Consider the following 19,725-nt stretch of genomic DNA (forward strand, 5'->3'; position numbering starts at 1 on the left):
CGTATGCAGGACATTTGGCCTCACCCTGTGATCTAAAGGTGAAAACCAGTTATAAGTGGCGTTGGATCATTGAGAAAGGAATCATTCATGAGAAGATAGATCATTTAATGATTGAGAAAAATCTAGAGACAGGGTCCTTCATACTGCAATACCAAAGAGCAGTGTATTAGATGATGTCCTAACTACATAGTATCAGGAAGAAGTGTTACAGAACTCCTTAGCAGAGGTGAGATATAGCACTCACCTGAATAGAGTCTTCAGGTCTGTAGGATCTAAGTTGGCCACGATGTGGCTCATACGGTGGAGGGTAGTGTTTGCTCAGAGGCTGAACTCTTTCACTCCTGACTCAATATCTACTTTCATTGGCTGTCACCCTTCAAAAATCCAGTCATATATCTAACTCCTTTCTGTTGGGTGGGATAAACAGCCATCACAATATAATTGCTTTTCTTTATCCCTTAAAAATAAATATCACAGATTTTGAAGCTTAAAAGTCAAGAATTCAATGCCTTTTTCTACATTCTGGTTCCACTCACCCATGGTGACTCCACTTGGGTAGACAGAAAGAACTTGGGCATGGAGATGGGGTCCTCCTCTTATTTTAATACTTCACATTATTATCCCATTCTGATTCATAAACTATGTTGATAGGTGTACCATAGTATAATACACTGAGTTGTTACATTTTAAGAGAAAACTGGCCTCATGCTAAATTATTTTTAGAGTTACTGCATTGAATATGGTACCTGCTGGAATCGTTTTGATAAGTTAGTACTAAATAGAAACATCTGTCATCTTCTATTTCTGCCTTTTGATTGATATAATTCAGAAAGCTATCACAAAAATCTGACAGAAAAATGTTTAAAAATTATATTAAAGGGATTTCTGGCAGCATGGTGGGTTAAACTGATATAAACATTTATCTCACTACAAATACATTGATATACTGAATACAATAAACCTAAAACTTTTAAATGCATGGCCAAGCTGAAATGAAAAAAGAGATATCCCCAGGCATAAGGAAAGAAGAGAAATAAAACCGTAAATGTAACTTTGCAAGTTCATGGGTGATTCTAATCAGTTATAGGTCCTAGGATGTAAGGACTAGGATATTAAGACCACAGGCTGTGAGAGACAACTGCAATCCTGGCATAAAACCTGGATCCAGAAATATTCCATTGGAGTTAGGAAAAAAAAAACAATCCACTAGATGACAGAAGAAGCAAGGGTGTTTACCACTATAGGTGGCAAAAGAACTCACCATAGGAAAATGTAAACCTCAAGTCTCTTCCATTCATTGGGTTTTAGTTTCAAGTTTTCTGCAAGTGTACACTGCAAGAACCCTGAGCCAAGATACTGATGTATAAACTTATCAAGAAGTACTATACAGCATGAAAACAAATAATGCATGGCTACATGCACCAATATAGATGAATCTTACCCACACAATGGAGAGACAAAGAAGCCAGATACAAAAAAGCACATAACATGTGATTCCATTTGTATTAGTTTGTTAAATGCTGCCAGAATGCAGTATACCAGAAATGGAGTGGCTTTTTGAAAGGGAATTTGTTAACATACAAGTTAATAATTCTATGGCCATAAAAATGTCCAAACTAAGGCATCCAGATAAAGATACCTTGACACAAGAAAGGCCAATTTCTGTCACATGGGAAGGCATGTAGCTGGCATCTGCTGGTCCTTGTTCCTGGTTCTGTTGCTTCCAGCTTCTGATTCCAGTTACTTCCTCTCTTAGATATTAACTCTGGGTTCTGGCTTGCTTAGCATCTCATGGGAAGGCACATCACGACATATGCTGAGCCCTACATCTCTAAATGCCCATGTCTAGGTGTGTACTCTGTTGGCACTCCAAGCATTGTCAAACGTCTGCACCTCTGCCAGCTCTGAGCTCTCTCCAAAATGTTTACTCTTTTAAGGACTTCAGTAAACTAATCAAGACCCACCTTAAATGGGCAGAATCATATCTCTATGTAATAAAAAAGTCACATCTTCATGGAAACAGTCCAATCAAAAAGTTCCCACCCTATAATATTAAATCAGGGTAAAAGAACATGGCTTTTCTGAGATACACAATATCTCAAACCAGTACACCATTTATATAAATTTTAACACCAGACAGGATTGTTCAATGCTCGTTAAAAGTTAAGAATGTTACCCCTTGAGGAGGACATCGACTGGAAAAGAGCCATGGGGGATGTCTGGGGCAGTGTTTGTGCTCACAGTCCACTTCATTTGTGAAAAGTCACTGAGGAGTTACACAGTTAACTTATGGATACTTTTCTAAATATTTACTAACCTCATAAAAATTCAATTCAAGAGAAATTGGTCAATGGCCATTAGAAATCCAGGAGCTTTTAACAAAAAGTAGTTTAAATTTGCACTGTAGTGACATTTAGTACTTAAACAGATCTTGAAAAAAATAGAACAATTTTGAAGAAAACTAAAAAATAAGCGTGTCAAAATGATTGATGAGTAAAAAATGAGAAATATTTTAAAAGAACAGATGTGAGGAAGAATAAAAATGAACTCACCAAATTGAAAAGTAACTGATGAAATAAACTCACTGGACATAAGGACGCTCTGGCTACGTGAAATACACAATAAGAAGACTTTAACTTGTCTCTCCAACTGAAAACAGCTATAAAATCTTGTTGGATGTATGGGGAAACTATATGGGGGACTTGAAAAGTAAATGGTAGCATGTGGATTGAAATGAAATACCACAGGACCAATAGTGAAATTACCTTCTCTCTCTCTCTCTCTCTCTCTCTCTCTCTCTCTCTCTCTTTCTTCCTCTCTCTGCTTGGCCATGAATGTGGGTATCGTGAAGAAAGGTGCACAACAGAGTAGGATAACTAACGCCTGTATTTGGCTAGAGAAGTTCTGAAAGGTGGAACTCCAGGCAATGAGACAGTAATGGGGAGATTGTAGAGATGAAACAACTCATGAAAGCAAAACCATGAAGTTCTTTATGAACTCTGGGGCAAATTCTCAATCCACATGTACATGGACTTGATCATAACAGAATATCAAAAACTTTAAGAGGCACTTCCAGTCCCTGTATGGCAATGTGGGGAGAGCTCTATAGGCCTGCTCTCCAGTAAAACTGATGAAAATTATAAAAAAACAAGCTATTGAAAATACTTGAGAATGATTCTAAAGGATATACAAGCAAATGAAGAAATATTTAAGGAAATCTCCTAAAAGTTAGTAAGAACAGTGAGAATCTGCAGCATTTGAACCAAGACCTGCCCCACCGACTCCCCACCTAGATCAGCATGACAGAAACTTAATTCCAGATGGGTGTAGCCACGAACACAGGACTCTCTCTTTCCTTAGCACCCAGTTGGAGAGTCACAATATCTTTCTGAGAGGGACAGGATGTCAGTATTTATCATTCTGTCCCTAACCAGAAGTTGCAGAGGTTAAATTAAAATAAATGTAACAGAGAGGTGCAGGCTCCCTTTCCCAATTGAGTTCCCACTTGAAAGCTGGAGGCTCAACCTCAGACACCTTATTGTGTATTGAGAATACTATGATCCAATGTTTCTTGCCACATCTTGTCAGATGGAGGTTTCACACCATTGGGTGAGGCAAACTGAGAAGATATGAGATGAATTCACCTACCTCTACTGAGTGTCCAGCTCCTAAAGTAGAAGTGTCACTTAGAAGTGTGCTATTGTCTATGCTACCAGGTCTGGAACTGTGACTCAGAGGTTGTGCCCAAGAAAAGGCCTGGACTTACAAGAGAGAACTCTGGATCACTTCCCAAAGGAATTTAGTTCATTCACAAAAAATGGGGGAGAAGTTCAAGCCTAAGGACGCGCTCAAAAAAATGGAGCTTGAATACAAAGCCACAGTAATCAAAACAGCATGGTACTGGAACAAGAACAGACATATAGAGCAGTATAATCAATTTGAAGGCTCAGAAATCAACTCTCACATTTAAGGCTAACTGGCTTTTTACGAGGTGGCAAAGACCACTCAATTGGGAAAGAATAATCTCTTAAACAAATGCAGCTGAAAAACTGGATCATCAGCTGAAAAAACAAAAGAGAAAGAGGATCCTTACCTCACACTACATTCAAAAATCAACACAAAATGGGTTGAAGACCTTACTGTAAGTGCTAGAACTATAAAAATCCTTGAAGAAAAAATTAGGTAATGAGGGGTAGTGATCATTGCACAACATTGTGAATGCAACTAGTGCCACTGGATTGTACACTTAAAAATGGTTCCAATGGCAATTTCATGCTATCTATCTATGTCAACACAATAATTTAACAAAAGAGAACATAAACAAACAATTTTACAGAACTTCTATGCCAGGTATGATTCTAGGCACTCTTTACATGTCAACTAATTTAATTTTCACCAGAGATGAGGGTTATAAAAGGTAAACTTGAAGTACAAACACGTTATGTAACTTAGCCAAAATTATACCAAAGTAAGTGGCAAAACTGGGATTACATTTATATAGAATACCTTTAACCATACAGAAATGTAATTTGTCTTGAGTAATTTTCTCTAGGATTTGTTTAATACTACCTTTATTCAAATAAAAGTCTCTTGATCTTTAAATACTATTATATCAAGCTTCTGATATTGCATATTTGTTCCCGGTTAAGATGGGTACTTCTAAAAGAAGTTACAGAAAATCTTCCATTTAAAGTCAATAAATGCAAAAACAGCAGGAGCAACACAGCATAATTAATTGGAGAACTGGTTTAGCATAGCCAATTCAGGAGAGCCACTTCTTCCCTTTCCATGTTCTATGTGTACAGCACATGATCATAATTGACAGATGGGTGAGAGCTTGGGCACAGGACAAGAGCTGATCTTTCAACATATTGTGAAATCTTTTTGGAGAGAGAGTCACAGTGGGTACTGGGGACAGAGAAAATCAGACATAACTTAGATCTTCAAATGATATCCTGGGGAATAGAAAAAAGGAAGAAAGGAAAGGAAAAGGAAGTCAGAAGCACTCAGAAATCTAATACTCCAGAAGTAAGTTCCATTTACTTCTACAGACAGGCCTCTATCCTGCCTGCTCCACATCTATTCACCAGAAATATTTCCAGACAAACTGAAGAAGCAGTAAAAACCTCGCCACCTTATATGCACATGTGTAAATGTTTTAATAACAGTTGAGAAGATTTACTTACAGATTTCAACTTTTTCCTTATGATTTCCAGTTCATCCTGCTCTTCTTAACTTCATCTTTTCTTCCTAAGAATCTGCCATGTGTCCTCAGGCTTGGTACCAGATGCAGAACAAATAGCTGAACTGAAGCTGTTATTACCAGTTCCTTCAATTGTTTATTCTACACTATTTTCTTTGGTTCTGCTTCTCTGATTGAACACTGGCTGATAGAAGAGATCATTTTGCTACTCATGGCTGGAGAAAAATATTTTGCTTTCTATAAGTACTAAATCTTGTTATCCTGGGTAAAAGAGAGAGACTGGGGCAAAAATAGACAAACTTTTATGTCTTTAAATGTGATTTCAGATAAATATGCACTAAGAGGAAGTGTTCTAGTTTGCTAGCTGCTGGAATGCAACACACACCAGAGATGGATTGGCTTTTAATAAAAGGGTATTTATTTCATTAGTTCTTCAGAGGAAAGGCAGCTAACTTTCAGCTGAGGTTCTTTCTTAGTTGGAAGGCACAGGGTGATCTCTGCTGGCCTTCTCTCCAGGCCTCTGGGTTCCAACAATTTTCCCTGGGGTGATTTCTTTCGGCATCTCTGAAGGCCTGGGCTGAGCAGCAAGTGCTGAGATGAGGTATGCTGAGCTGCTTGGGTTGTGCTATGTTGTGCTCTCTCATTTAAGCACCAGCCAATTAAATCAAACATCCTTCACTGCAGCAGGCACGCCTCCTAGCCGACTGCAGATGTAATGAGTAACAGATGAGGTTCACGTACCACTGGCTCATGTCACAGCAACAGAACTAGGCACCTTCTCCTGGCCAAGTTGACACCTGAACCTAACTACCACAGGAAGTGTCTTGTGTTCCTGAGCAACTTGGGTCCACTAAGCAAAATCCCACATTCCTGAGAAGACAGAGCATGAGACAAGGTGAAGAGTGTCAATATTTATCTCAGAAGTGCTAGCCCAGAACTGTAAAGATGAGAATAAAAAGAATTGAAGCAAGGATGGATCAGAAACATCGCAGGTGGAGAATTACCATACTGAACACTTCTTCACAAGTGACAAAGAGATGCTGCAAGTCAGTCGGCAACTGTATTTTTTTAAATAATTGGGACTTCTTTAGAGAGTCTGAAAGAGAAGCTGTGCCTCAAAGTAATTCATGATAGAGGGGAAGGAGGGGAAATTTACTGGCTCCACCCATCTCTTTCTTCCTAATGATCAAGATTTTCCATATGGATTTTTAATGCTACCACACTTTCAGTTTTTAGTATTGGGCCTCTTTCAGCAGCTGCTTGAGAGCCCAGGCCCCACACAAGGTCTGGAAGTTTCAGGAGAATACAGAAATTTCATGTGCGCAGCTGCATTATGTAGGCGAAGGGTGAAGAACTGGTACTCCCAGGCATATGACTGGTTCTCAGCAGTCATGGTGCTTTCCCAGAGGTAAGCTATATCTTCAAAAGGAAGAAAGCAACTGAAGAAATCTGAGGGACCAATGAGACTTGTGTCTGTTAAAATAAATAAACCAAAACTGTCTAAGTCTTGTGTTTCTGATGCACAGCTTTGTGCAAACTCAATACGAAGCTTCCCTTTCTCTGCTGGACAAAATTTAGAGAAGACGGAGCTAATTAAATATATGAGCATATTATGCTTAATGAAGAAACCCTCAATTATGCTTTTAAAAGTCAAGATAAAGGCAAGGATACACATCAGGTCAACAATTATTTTACATTTCTCTGCAGAAACTAGCAAATGCATTCATAAAACATGAAGGGATTGTCAGTATAAAAATTGGAATGGGAGTGTGTTATTGTTTGTAGATAATATAGTTATATATTGAGAAATATGAGAGAACTGCTGAAAAACTATTAAAAGCAAATGATTTCAGGGAGATGGCCAAACCATAATTAACAAACAAATCATTGGCTGTTATATAGAAAAAAAAAAAGAACACCTAGATTGTGGGTTGAAGTTGCAATATGAAATGAGCATGATCTATATAAAGAAAACTTTAAAGACTATTACAGTCAAGAAAATAGCACATGGGTTAATAGAGCATCATTACTTGGTCTTGGATAGAAAGATTCAATATCACAGAGCTCCCAACTCTTACCAAGTTAATTCATGAAAGTATTACAATTCTAACAACTAAAATGAAACTTTTTAACTTAGCGTTCTAAGTTTTTTATATAGAAAAATAAGCAAGCAAGAAGAGCCAGAGAAATTGTGAAAAAAAAATAGTAACAGGGAGTGTCTTAGTTTCCTAGGGTTGCTGTGACAAAGGACACAAACAGCATAACTTAAAACAAGAGAAACTTATTGTCTCATAATTCTGGAGGCTAGAGGTCCAAAATTAAGGTATCAGCAGGGCCATGCTCCACCTGAAACCTGTAGGGGAAGGAATTCCTTACCTCTTCTAGCTTCTGGTATTTGCCATAAGCCCTTACATATGCAGCACTTCAATCTCTGCCTCTTCCATCTTCACAAGGCTGTCCCCCAGATGTATATCTGTTCCAAATTCCCTCTTCTTATAATGACACCAGTCACATTGGACTAAGGCCAGCCCTAATCCAGTTTGGCCTCCTCTTAACTAATCACCTCTTCAAAGAATAAGGTCACATTCTGAGGAACTGGAAGTTAGGATTTCAACATATCTTTTGGAGGGGAGAAATTCAACCCTACTAGACATTAAATTATATTACAAAACTATATGTTAATATAGTGCAATAACAGGTCCATGAGTAGAAAGACCACATTTAAAAACCCAGAAATAGACTCAAATGTCTATGAAAATTTAATATATGATCATTGTTGAACTAAAAATCTGTGTAAATATGATTTGTAATTCAATAAACACTAGGGAAATTTGATACATATTCCACATCCTATATTAAATAAATTTCAGATGGATTACAAATTTAAATGCAAAAAAAAAGTTGAAAAGGAAATTGAAATTATTAAAGTACTAGAAGAATATGTTGGAGAATTTCTTGATAATCTCAGAATGGAGAAGGTCTTCTGTGATTGAAAACTGATAACAGAGATACAGAATTCTGTGAGATCAGACTGAAGCTGGTCTCCAGAGGAGATGGCATGGTTTGTTCCCCCATTCCACCCTGCTTCTCTCACTTCCTTTCTGATGATACTTCCTAATAAATCCCTTAAACAAGAACTCCTATCTCAGGATCCACTTTCCAGAAACCAAAGTTAAAACACAGGTAAGTTTAGTGCCTATTAAAAAAATTATTTAAAATAAACATTGAAATAAATTCTGAGTCCTGGATTTAGAGGCTTACTGCTGAGCACATCATATTTATTTAGTTTATTCTTTGGAATTCATTTGATGCTCTGTGAATTCCCTCACAAGAGCAAGTCAATTAATTATAAATAGAAATGGGCCTTGCACACACCCAAGTTCTGATCCTCAAGGCCTTAGTAACATAATCAGCCAATATTATTTGAAAAATAACTTTACAAGAGTGGGAATCCCTTCCCTCAGTATGGAGAGTAAGAGGGGAATCATTTTTGTTCCACTTTAATGCCTGGTGTTTGGGAGCAGTGAACCCTGAAAATATCACAATGTGGTACCTGGATTCTCCAAGATTATAAAACTTTGAAACTAAAGACTATGAAGTCTCCTTTTCTCCCCTAGTCCTGTTCCCAGCCTGTGCTTACTCAGCAAAATCATGCAATAGAAATGTTGAGTGGAGAGGATTAAATCTATATTTAGGTCTTCTTTAGATTCAAATCAAACATGCAAGACCATCCCAGCAGACTAACCTTCCATAGCAAGCTCACTGCTCTGCCTATTCAATTCCAACCTCAGCAGCTGGCCCCAAGTTATGAAAGTATCCTCCATCCCTTGATTACCTAGGAAGGGCTCTTCCCAATGGGGTTTAGTTGTTTTGGTTTTCTTTGTATCCACATCTCTTCAATGGCTTTAAAGAAGCATATATATATACTGGGCTTTTTAGTAATTTCTTGTTAGTATAGCAGGAGTGAAAACCTTTAATGGATTTCCACTTTCTAATGAGTAGAGGAACCCCTATAACCCCCATTTTTCTAACATTTCTTTGGAATTTCTTACAATAAAATAAGATATAAAACAAAATTAAGAAATATAGTATTGGAAAGGGTGAAGCAAAATAGTATTTACATAGCACCTAAGTGCACATCAGAAACCTGAAGAGATCAACTAAAAATTAGAAATAACTGAATTCAAAACAAACTCAAAGGCAATAATATATCAGACTAAATATCTCATTCTCAATAATGGATAGAACAACTGGGCAGAAGATCAATGAAGAAATGGAACACATGAAAAATACTACAAATCTCTTACAGACATCTATAGAATCCTCCACTCAATAATAGAAAAATGTACATCTTCTCAAGTGCACATGGGAAATTACCCAGGATAGATCATATATAGTGCCATAAAACAAGTCTCAGTAAATTTAAAAAGATTAAAATCATATAAAGTATCTTGTCTGACCACAATGGAATGAAATTAGAAATAAGCAACAGAAGAAAATTTGGTGAATTAACAAATATGTGGAAACTAAATAACATTATTAAATAACCAAAGTGTCAAAAAAGAAAAACAAGAGAAATTAGGGAATACTTTGAGATGAATGGACATGAAAATGTAAGATATCTAAACTTATGGGATGAATAAGTAAGTGCCTCTGAGCATTAAATCAAGCATCTAGAAGAAATGTATAGCTATACATGCCTATATTAATAAAGAATAAAGATCACAAATCAATAATCTAACTGTCCACCTGAAGAAACTATAAAGAAGAGTAAACTAAGTCCAAAGCAAGCAAAAGAAAGGAAATAATAAAGATTAAAGCACAGATAATTGAAATAGAGAATATAAAAGCAATACAGAAAATCAAAGAAACCAAATGTTGGTTCTTTGAAAATAACAACAAAATGACAAATCTCTTGATAAACTGACCAGAATAAAATATGGGAGGGAAATTGCTAAGTCACAAATTAAGATGAAACATTATTACTAACCCTAGAGATATAAAAAAAATAAGGGAATACTATGAACAATGAAATGCCAAAAAAATTAGATACCTAGATGAAATGGACAAATTCCTAAAGGAACACATACTACTGAAACTGACTCAAGAAAAAAACAGACAATTTGAATATATCTATTGGTATTATAGAGATGGAAATAATAACTTTAAAAATCTCCACAAAGAAAAACCCAGACCATTTGGCTTCACTGGTGAATTCTACAAAACATCTAAAGAATTAACATCAATCCTTCACAAACATTTCCAAAAAACACCGGAAAAAAAGGGGAATACTTCCTATCTCACTATAAGAGATAACAAATATCTCTTATAGTGAGATACCAAAACTGGACAAAGACATCACAAGAAAGCAAAAGTACAGACAAACATACCTCATGATATAGATGCAAAATACTGCAAGCCCAAACCAGCAACATATAAAAAGAATTATACAAAAAATTAGATTTATTGCAGGTATGCAAGTTTGGTTCAAGGTAAAAAAAAATCAATGTAATACACCACACTAATAGGAAAAAAACCCACATGATCACCTATCTTCATAAATGTATAAAAAGTATTGACAAAAGTCAGGCAATGGTGGCGCAGTGGCAGAGTTCTCACCTGCCATGCTGGAGACACAGGTTCGATTCCTGGTGCCTGCCCATGCAAGAAAAAAAAAAAAAAGAGTATTGACAAAATCTATTATCCTTTCATGATTAAAAAAAAAAACTAAGCAAAATAGGACTAGAAGGAAACTGAGCTGATAATGGCATTGTTATAGTATGTTAAGCTGCTGGAAAGCAAAATACCAGAAATGTAACAGCTTTTAAAAAGTGAATTTAATATTGTTAGGTTGGGGGAACAGGGAAGGTCACCATGACTTGAGCTGTGTAAAATGTGCTGCCCCTTCTACATGTCACCTAACCCTCTTGCTTAAAAACCGCCTGTACCAGGACCCAGTGGCGAACTCACAACTCCCTACCTGGAGTTCTGTGAGCTCTGCCTGGGAGTACAGGAATAAACTTGCTCACTCTAAGGTTTCTTGGTCTGCCTCTTCTCTCTTTCACCTCCTAAACCTTACATTTTGGTGCCAAAACCTGGGAGGAGAATGCAGGTGCCACCTGCCTGGCCAGGGGCGACCCAGCCTCCTCTCTCCTCTTTCCTACACATATCGTGACAAGGGATCCCTCAGCCCACCACCACACCCACCACAGATTGGGTAAGTCCCTTCCCTCCTAGCCCTGCTGTCGGGTCTCACCATTCTGAGAGAGTCTGTCCATAAATTACCCTCCGAAAATCGTGAATTCACGTCAGGTTCTCTTCCGAGGGCTGAGATGAACGGGGATGCCCACAAACCTCATACCCTTTCCCGGGACTCAAAAAGTCATGGGGACGTCCCGCTTCTTGTTTCCCTCCTGATTTTCAGGTCCAGGACCTGAAATGGCCTCAAACCAGGGTGAGACATCCTCTGGGGAGACAAGCCCCCCACTCGTAAGAGCCCCGAGGACTCTCTCAGGGCATTGGGACGCCAACACCCCCTGGGCCAGTCCTTTCTCTTTTCAGACCCATCAGTGTGGGCAGCAAATCCTCAGAAGCTAAACCCTCTACCATGCTGGGTTGTCTCCTGACTAACCTATCGACACTGGATTCACTTCCAGACATCCGGCCAAAACACCTCACTTACTTTTGTAAAAAGGCTTGGCCCCAATATCAATTGGACAATGATTCTCATTGGCCTGAGGATAGGACTTTCAATTTTAATATCCTTACAAACCTCCACAAATTTTGCCAGAGGAACGACAAATGAGCTGAAATTCCTTATGTCCAGGCTTTTTTTCTTCTGCCTCCCTCTCTCTGCACTTCCTGCTCTATGGCTCAGGTTCTTCTAGCCAAAGAAACCTCCAAGCCCTCACTCCTAGACAAACAGTCCAGTGAAATTTCCTCCTTTTCTGGCCCCCTTGATTCCTCTTCCTTTAAAGGACCAGGGTCTCCATCATATTTAGGGAAACTATCCTCTTCTCTGCCACTACCTCATCCTTTGCCATCCTCAACAGCCTTGCCATCCTCACCTGTAAGCTCCCATACCTGCTCAAAAAGTACTTTACTCTGTCCCCTCTGGGAAGTTGCAGGAGCTGAAGGGTTAATTCAAGTACACACTCCCTTCTCCCTGGCTGATCTCTCTCACATTGAAAAATGGTTGGGCTCCTTCTCCAACAATCCAACTACCTATACTAAAGAATTCCAATATCTGCCTAATGCCTACGACCTTACCTGGTATGACATTCATGTGATCTGCTTCTTCCCTAACTACAGATGAAATGGACCACATTTTCAATGTGGCCAGGGCTCATGCTAGCCAGATGCATATACCTGACCACACCATGCCAGTAGGGGATGAGGCTGACCACACCATGCCGGTAGGGGATCAGGAGCTAGGCTAGGACTATTAAATTGACACTCCAGTGGGGAAAAACGGATGGATTAGGTGAGACAAAATGCTTACATGCCTCATAACCGGCATGCAAAAAGCTTCCCATAAAGTTGTCAACTTTCATAAACTAAGGAAAATTACTCAAGGTCCTGAAAAAAATCCTGCCACTTTTCTAAACCGGCTCACAGAAGCCCTCTCCAAATATACTCAAATAGACCCTGACTCGGAGGCTGGTAAAACCATCTTAGCCACACACTTTATATCCCAGTCAGCTCCGGATATAAGGCACAAACTTAGAAAAAGTGAGGGCGGTCCTCAGGCCCCTATTCGTGACCTGGTAAACACGGCCTTTAAAATTTTTAATACTTGTGATGAATTAGAGGGGGTGGAAAAAAAGTCCCGGGACTGCCGAAGGGTGAATTTACAAACCCAATCCCTGATTGCTGCCCTGCGGCCCACTTCAACTGACAGGAAGCCACCTATGACTAATCTGCCACCAGGAAAATCCTTCAAATGTGGTCTTGACAGACACTGGTCCTGCCAGTGCCCCAATTCTTGACTGCCCAAGGGACCATGCCCTCTCTGTGGGAAAAAGGGACATTGGAAAAGTGACTGCCCCTCGGCGCCTGGCCATGGAGGGGCCATCCTTCCAACCCCTGACTACCGCTGATGGTCCTGGGCCTGAACACCAATGACTGACGACGCCCGGCCTCAGCAACCCTGATCACCCTCATCGAGCCCAGGGCAATAATCAAAGTAGTAGGTAAGTCCACATCCTTTTTAGTGGATACAGGGGGTACCTTCTCTGTCCTCCGCTCTTACTTGGGTCAACTTCTCCCTTCCCAGGTCACAGTTATGGGCATAGATGGCTGTCCTTCGTGCCCCTTAACTACCGGACCACTTACATGTTTAATAGAAGGCTACCCCATTACACACTCTTCCTTAGTGATGCCTTCCTGCCCCAGCCCACTAATGGGGCTGGATCTTCTCACCAAATTAGGAGCCTCACTTCACTGGATACAAAAACCTCAAACGAATCTACTATTACCCTTATGTGTGGTCTCCACCTCCACCCAGGGTTCCACCCTTCTCTCACCTCCTCTACCGCCTCCCCTATTAACCCAGAGGTGTGGGATACTTCAACTCCCCTAATAACTTCCCATCATAAACCGGTTCTTATCCAGCTAAAGGATCCCTCCTCATTCCCGTCTCGGCCACAATTTCCCATCTCCGCCACAATTTCCCATCTCCATAACCCATCGGAAAGGACTCCAACACATCATTAATTGGCTCAAGGGAAAGGGACTCCTCATACCCACTAACTTGCCATATAACACCCCTATTTTGCCTGTCAAAAAACCTGATGGTTCTTATCGTCTAGTCCAGGACCTCCAACTAATTAATGAAGCTGTCATCTCCATCCACCCAATAGTTTCCAACCCATACGCTCTCCTCCCACACATCCCCCCTCACACCACTCATTATTCTGTCCTGGACCTCAAAGATGCCTTCTTTACAATCCCTTTAAACCCTGCCTGTTACAATTTATTTGCCTTTACCTGGGAAGACCCGGACTCTTCGGCTGCCCGACAACTTACATGGATGGTATTACCTCAGGGGTTTCGCGACAACCCCCGTATTTTTGGCCAAGCCCTAGCCAGGGACCTAAATGTGTGCAATCTGACTCCCAGTATCATTCTCCAATGCATAAATAACCTATTAATTTGCAGCCCTTCTGAAAAAACCTCCACAAAGGCTTCAGCCACCCTATTAAATTTTTTAGATAACAAAGAATATCGAGTCTCCCCCGCCAAAGCTCAGCTCTCTTCCTCCACCGTCACCCACACGGGGCTCCGCCTCGCTCCCACATCCTGACACCTAACAGTAGACAGACAACAAGCCCACTGAGAGCTCCAGCCTCCAGAAAATGCTGAACAAATTTTATCCTTCCTAGGTTTTGTGGGGTTCTTCCGACACTGGGTCCCCGGCTTTTCCCTCCTAGCAAAACCTCTTTATAAAGCAGCCAAGGTGACACCCACAGGACCCCTGAACAACGCCTCTACTATAGCCAAAGCTTTCCTGGTTCTGTGTAATACCTTACTTCGCTCTCCCCAGCTCGCTCTTCCAAATCCTGACAAGCCCTTCTTCCTTTTCACCGATGAAAAACAAGGAATAGCAGTGGGAGTCTTAACCCAACCCCTGGGAACAACTTATACTCCAGTGGCCTACCTCTCTAAGTAAATGGGCCCCACTGCCCATGGGTGCCCTCCCTGTCTCCGAGCGCTGGCTGCAGCTGCCACCCTAACTCGTACAGCTCTTAAACTTAATCTGGGTAGGCCTCTCCAAGTACTGTCACCACTGTTTACAAGACCTCTTATCCCATAAATCTCTCTCTCTGCTCACTCCTTCCCATCTCTAGGAATTTCACTTACTCTTCCTAAAAAACTCAGATATCACACTCTCTGTCTCACCTGGCCTCAACCCTGCTACTCTTCTCCCTCACAGCCCCCTATCAAACCCCTTTCCACAGCCCACTCACCTTTGCACTGAAATCATGGAAGAGCTTGCCTCCCCATACCAGGGCCTCTCACACACACCACTGTCACTGGCAGAACTCACCCTCTTTATTGACGGCAGCTCAATAATAAACCAACAGGGAAAGTGCAGGGCTTCATACGCTATAGTTTCTCCCACCGAAATACTTGAAGCAACACGGCTCCCAGAGGGAACCACATCCCAAAAGGCTGAACTAATTGCTCTCACCAGGGCCTTACACCTAGCCAAAAATAAATCCGCCAACATCTACACAGACTCCAAATATGTTTTTTTGGTAGCATACTGCCACTCAGCCATCTGGAAGGCATGAGGGCTCCTTACCACCAAAGGCTCACCTGTAATTAACACTAAGCTTATCCAATGCCTGATTCAAACACTTCAATTACCGTCACAGGCAGGTCATTACCCATTGCAAAGGACACCAAACAGATAAATCTGAAGTCACGTGCAGAAATAACTGGGCCGATGCTGTTGCACGGGAACTGGCCAGAGAACCCTCACCTTTAAAGCCTCCAGCACCAATTCTTTTCTTTACTCTCCCCTCCCTCCAACCCACCTATTCTTCCAGGGAACGTGAAAACCTCCTTGCACAGGGAGACTCTACTACACCAGAGGGCTGGATCTTCCTCAATAACAAGGTGGCTCTCCCAACCAAACAGGCCCCCGATATTCTTTCTCAGGCACATTGGTCACTTCATATCGGACCCAGGGCCCTCACATGGTTCCTCCAGCCCTTATGCCATCACCCATCCCTAACTCACCTCATAACATCGGTCTGCTCCTCCTGTCCCACTTGCCAAATAACAAACCCCCAAGGAAGGTTGCACCCCACTTTCCCAACCCATCAACTAAGGGGCCACCTTCCAGGTCAGGACTGGCAAATTGATTTCACACATATGCCCACCCACAAATAATTCCGATACCTACTAACTATGATTGACACCCTGATAGGCTGGATAGAAGCTTTCCCTACTACACGGGAAACTGCTGAGGTAGTGGCTGACATCCTCCTAAAACAAATCATTCCCTGCTTCGGACTACCTACCTCCATCCGACCCGATAATGGCCCAGCTTTTATTTCTCAGGTGGTCCAGCAGGCCTCGTCTGCCTTGGGAATAGACCGGAAACTACATATCCCATACAGACCCCCATCCTCGGGTAAGGTGGAATGAGCTAACGGTCTTATCAAGACGCAATTAACCAAACTAGCCATTGAATTATGACAGTCCTAGGTCAATCTCCTTCTGCTGGCCCTTGCCCGACTACGCACCGCTCCATGAGCCCTTTCGAGCTCATGTAGCGCCGCCTGTTCCTATTCAATCACCTTCTGCCCGTGCAACCTCCTCCTCTAGGCTCTTACCATATCTCTCCTTAACCAGGCATTTGCCGTGGGAACACGCCCATCGATTCCTGCCACAACCCGGAGGATCCCGCTGATCCTCCCCACAGTCTCCAGCCAGGAGACGAAATCTTCCTTAAACAGCTCCAGCCCGGACCACTCCAACCGCGGTGGACTGGTCCACACACGGTGATTCTTACCACTCCTCCTGCGGTAAAACTTCTAGGAGACCCCTCTTGGCACCCCCTGTCATAGGTCAAACTATACAGACAGAATGAGCGCCCATACACCTGTCACCCTCTGGGGCCCACTCGCATCCCCCTCACTCGCACTATTCACCCTCCTAACCCCCATTGAGGGCACTTCCTACATACGGCAACTCAAAATCTGGGAAACTGTTAACCAAAACGGGAAGCCGACCAGCCATATAATTGGTGCAGGAGACTGCCCTCTCGTGGGCTGTAACCAATCTTTAACCATCCCCATAACTCCTAAACTGGTCACTAGCAACCGGGGGCCATTTACCTGCTTTCCATACGATCAAACTAAAACTTACTGCAACCAGGACAAATATAACAACATATATAGGGGATGCCCCTATTGGTCATGCAGAATACATGATGCTAATGATGGGACGGGACTCTTCTACATCAATTCCAAATGATTTTACACGAATATTACAGATCCCTGGGACACTAAATGGGTGACGGGGGTTCAAGGCAAACTATACTACAGTGGCTGGTCCCGGTACCCCATAAACACCATTAAAATACATCGCAAGTATATCCTCATGAGCAATACTCATACTCAGGAGTCTATCAACATTTTACAAGCAGAGCAGAACCTCTCCAACCACCTCGCCAAACTCTCTGCCCCAACAGCCCCTCAAACATGGCTCCAAATCCTTCAACACACCTTACAATTCCTCAACCAAACACAAATACTTCTCAACATAACCCACTGTTTCCTTTGTGCTTTGTTGGGAAGGCCCCTATTAGCAGCTGTCCCTATAAATCTTACCCAAATACACAATCATAACCCTGATTCCTGCCATACCACCCTAAAGAACATCCCCCTATGGGAACCAGAGCCCAATAACCTTCCCTACCCCCTTAGGCTGTGCTACCTCACCCACACAACCATAAGCCAAGCAGAGCTCCATAGCAAATGCCAAACTAACGTCACCATCCACAACTCCACCCACGCCCCTAAAGGACAATATTTTTGGTATAATGGGACTCTTACCAAGTGCCTCAACCCCACTACCCCAGGACCATGCTTCCTGGTGACCATAATTCCTCAATTAACCCTCTACGGTGAATCCAACCTAACTTGGCTCCTGCCCCACCCTGAGCTCCAAAAGGGCTGCCTTCCTTCCTATCCTGGTACGCGTCAGCCCGGCTGCCTCAGTCGCAGCCTCAGCAGTAGCAGGAGGAGCGCTAGGACATGGTATTTTAACCTCTCAAAACTTCGAGACTCGACTACAGGTAGCCCTGGACTCAACATCAGAATCCCTATCTTCTCTGCAACGTCAACTTACTTCACCGGCCCAGGTGACTCTTCAAAATTGACGGGCCTTGGACCTGCTAACAGTCGAAAAAGGAGGGACTCGCATATTCCTCCAAGAAGAATGCTGCTCTTACGTCAACGAGTCAGGTCTGGTAGAACAAAATGCTCACACCCTAAACAAACTAAAAGAAGATCTCTCCCATAGAAAACTGGGAACCAACTCTGCCCTAACCTGGTTCTCTTCGCCCCTGGTGACATGGCTCCTCCCGCTACTAGGACCAATTATTCTAATCTGTTTTTTCTTTCTCCTAGCTCCCTGTCTCCTCAACTTCCTCCAAGGATGCACAAAAGAACAGGTGCACAGGTGAAATGCACCTATATCATTATCACCACCTGCCTTTCTCACCAAATTCCTATAGCCAACCTCCCCACTCTCCTGACTATGATGGTTCCAGCCTATAACCCCACGCCGCCCCAATGTAGCAAGAAATAGAAAAACCTCGGCGTCCATTATCACAAAAAGGCTGGAATGTTAGGTAGGGGGAACAGGGAAGGTCACCATGACTCAAGCTGTATAAAATGTGCTACCCGTCTACATGTCACCTAACCCCCTTGCTTAAAAACCGCCCGCACCAGGACCCAGCGGCGAGTTCACAACTCCCTACCTGGAGTTCTGTGAGCTCTGCCTGGGAGCACAGGAATAAACTCGCTCACTCTAAGGTTTTTTGGTCTGCCTCTTCTCTCTTTCGCCTCCTAAACCTTACAAATATGTTCCAAATTTATAGTTCTAAGGCCATGAAAATGTCCAAATTAAGGCACCAATAAGAGCTTACCTTCATTCAAAAGGGCTCATGCCATCCAGAACACCTCTGTCAGCTGGGAAGGCACATGGTGAGGTCTGCTAGCTTTCTCCCCTAGCTTCTCCTTTCCTAAGGCTTTCCCCAGGGCCTTTTCCCTCTATAACTCCAAAGATCTCTGTCTGTAGGGCTCTGAAGCTTTTCCCAAAGTGATTCCCACTTAAAGGGCTCCAGTAAGCAACTCCACCTGGGATGGGTAGAAACACATCTCCATGGAAACCACCTAATCAAAAAGTCCCACCCACAATTGGGGGGGGTCACATCTCCATGGAAAAAACTTAATCAAAAAGATCCCACCAAGCAATATCAAATGAGAATTAAAGAAACAGCTGCCCCCCACAACATTGGATCAAGATTAAAACATGGCTTTTCTGAGGTACATACTAGTTTCAAACTGGCACAGGCATCTACAAAACCCCACAGCTAATATCAGACATAATGGTGAAAGACTGAAATATTTTCCCTTAACATCAGTAACAGGACAAGGATTTCTGCTCTCCTCACTTTTATTCAACACCACTTCTATCCAACTGGAGGTTCTGGCTGGGGAAATTTGACAAGAAAAAGAAATAAAAGCCTCCAGAATATAAAGGAAAAGGTAAAACTATGTCTTTTTGAAGATGACATGATAGATAAAGTTAAACTATAGTTAGGTAACTTTTACGTATCCCCAGCATCACTAACTGCCCCATCTCCCAAAAAATGTTCAACTAGAAAAGAAATTTAATCACAGTAAATGACTTGGGTCAGTCATTAAGAATATTTGCAAATATTAATGGCTGACCCAAGTTGTATCAATCATGTCATTAATAATGGAAATAATGACTATTGA

At 41.8% G+C, this 19,725-nt stretch overlaps 1 long non-coding RNA gene across 1 annotated transcript in view; it reads right to left on the reverse strand.

Annotated features, from left to right (window-relative positions):
- Nucleotides 1-19,725, reverse strand: part of LOC143665608 (uncharacterized) — a 154,267-nt gene that overhangs the window by 16,095 nt on the left and 118,447 nt on the right. The window lies entirely within an intron of this gene.

This window comes from Tamandua tetradactyla, chromosome 21, assembly GCF_023851605.1.
Source record: "Tamandua tetradactyla isolate mTamTet1 chromosome 21, mTamTet1.pri, whole genome shotgun sequence".
Taxonomy (NCBI): Eukaryota; Metazoa; Chordata; class Mammalia; order Pilosa; family Myrmecophagidae; genus Tamandua; species Tamandua tetradactyla.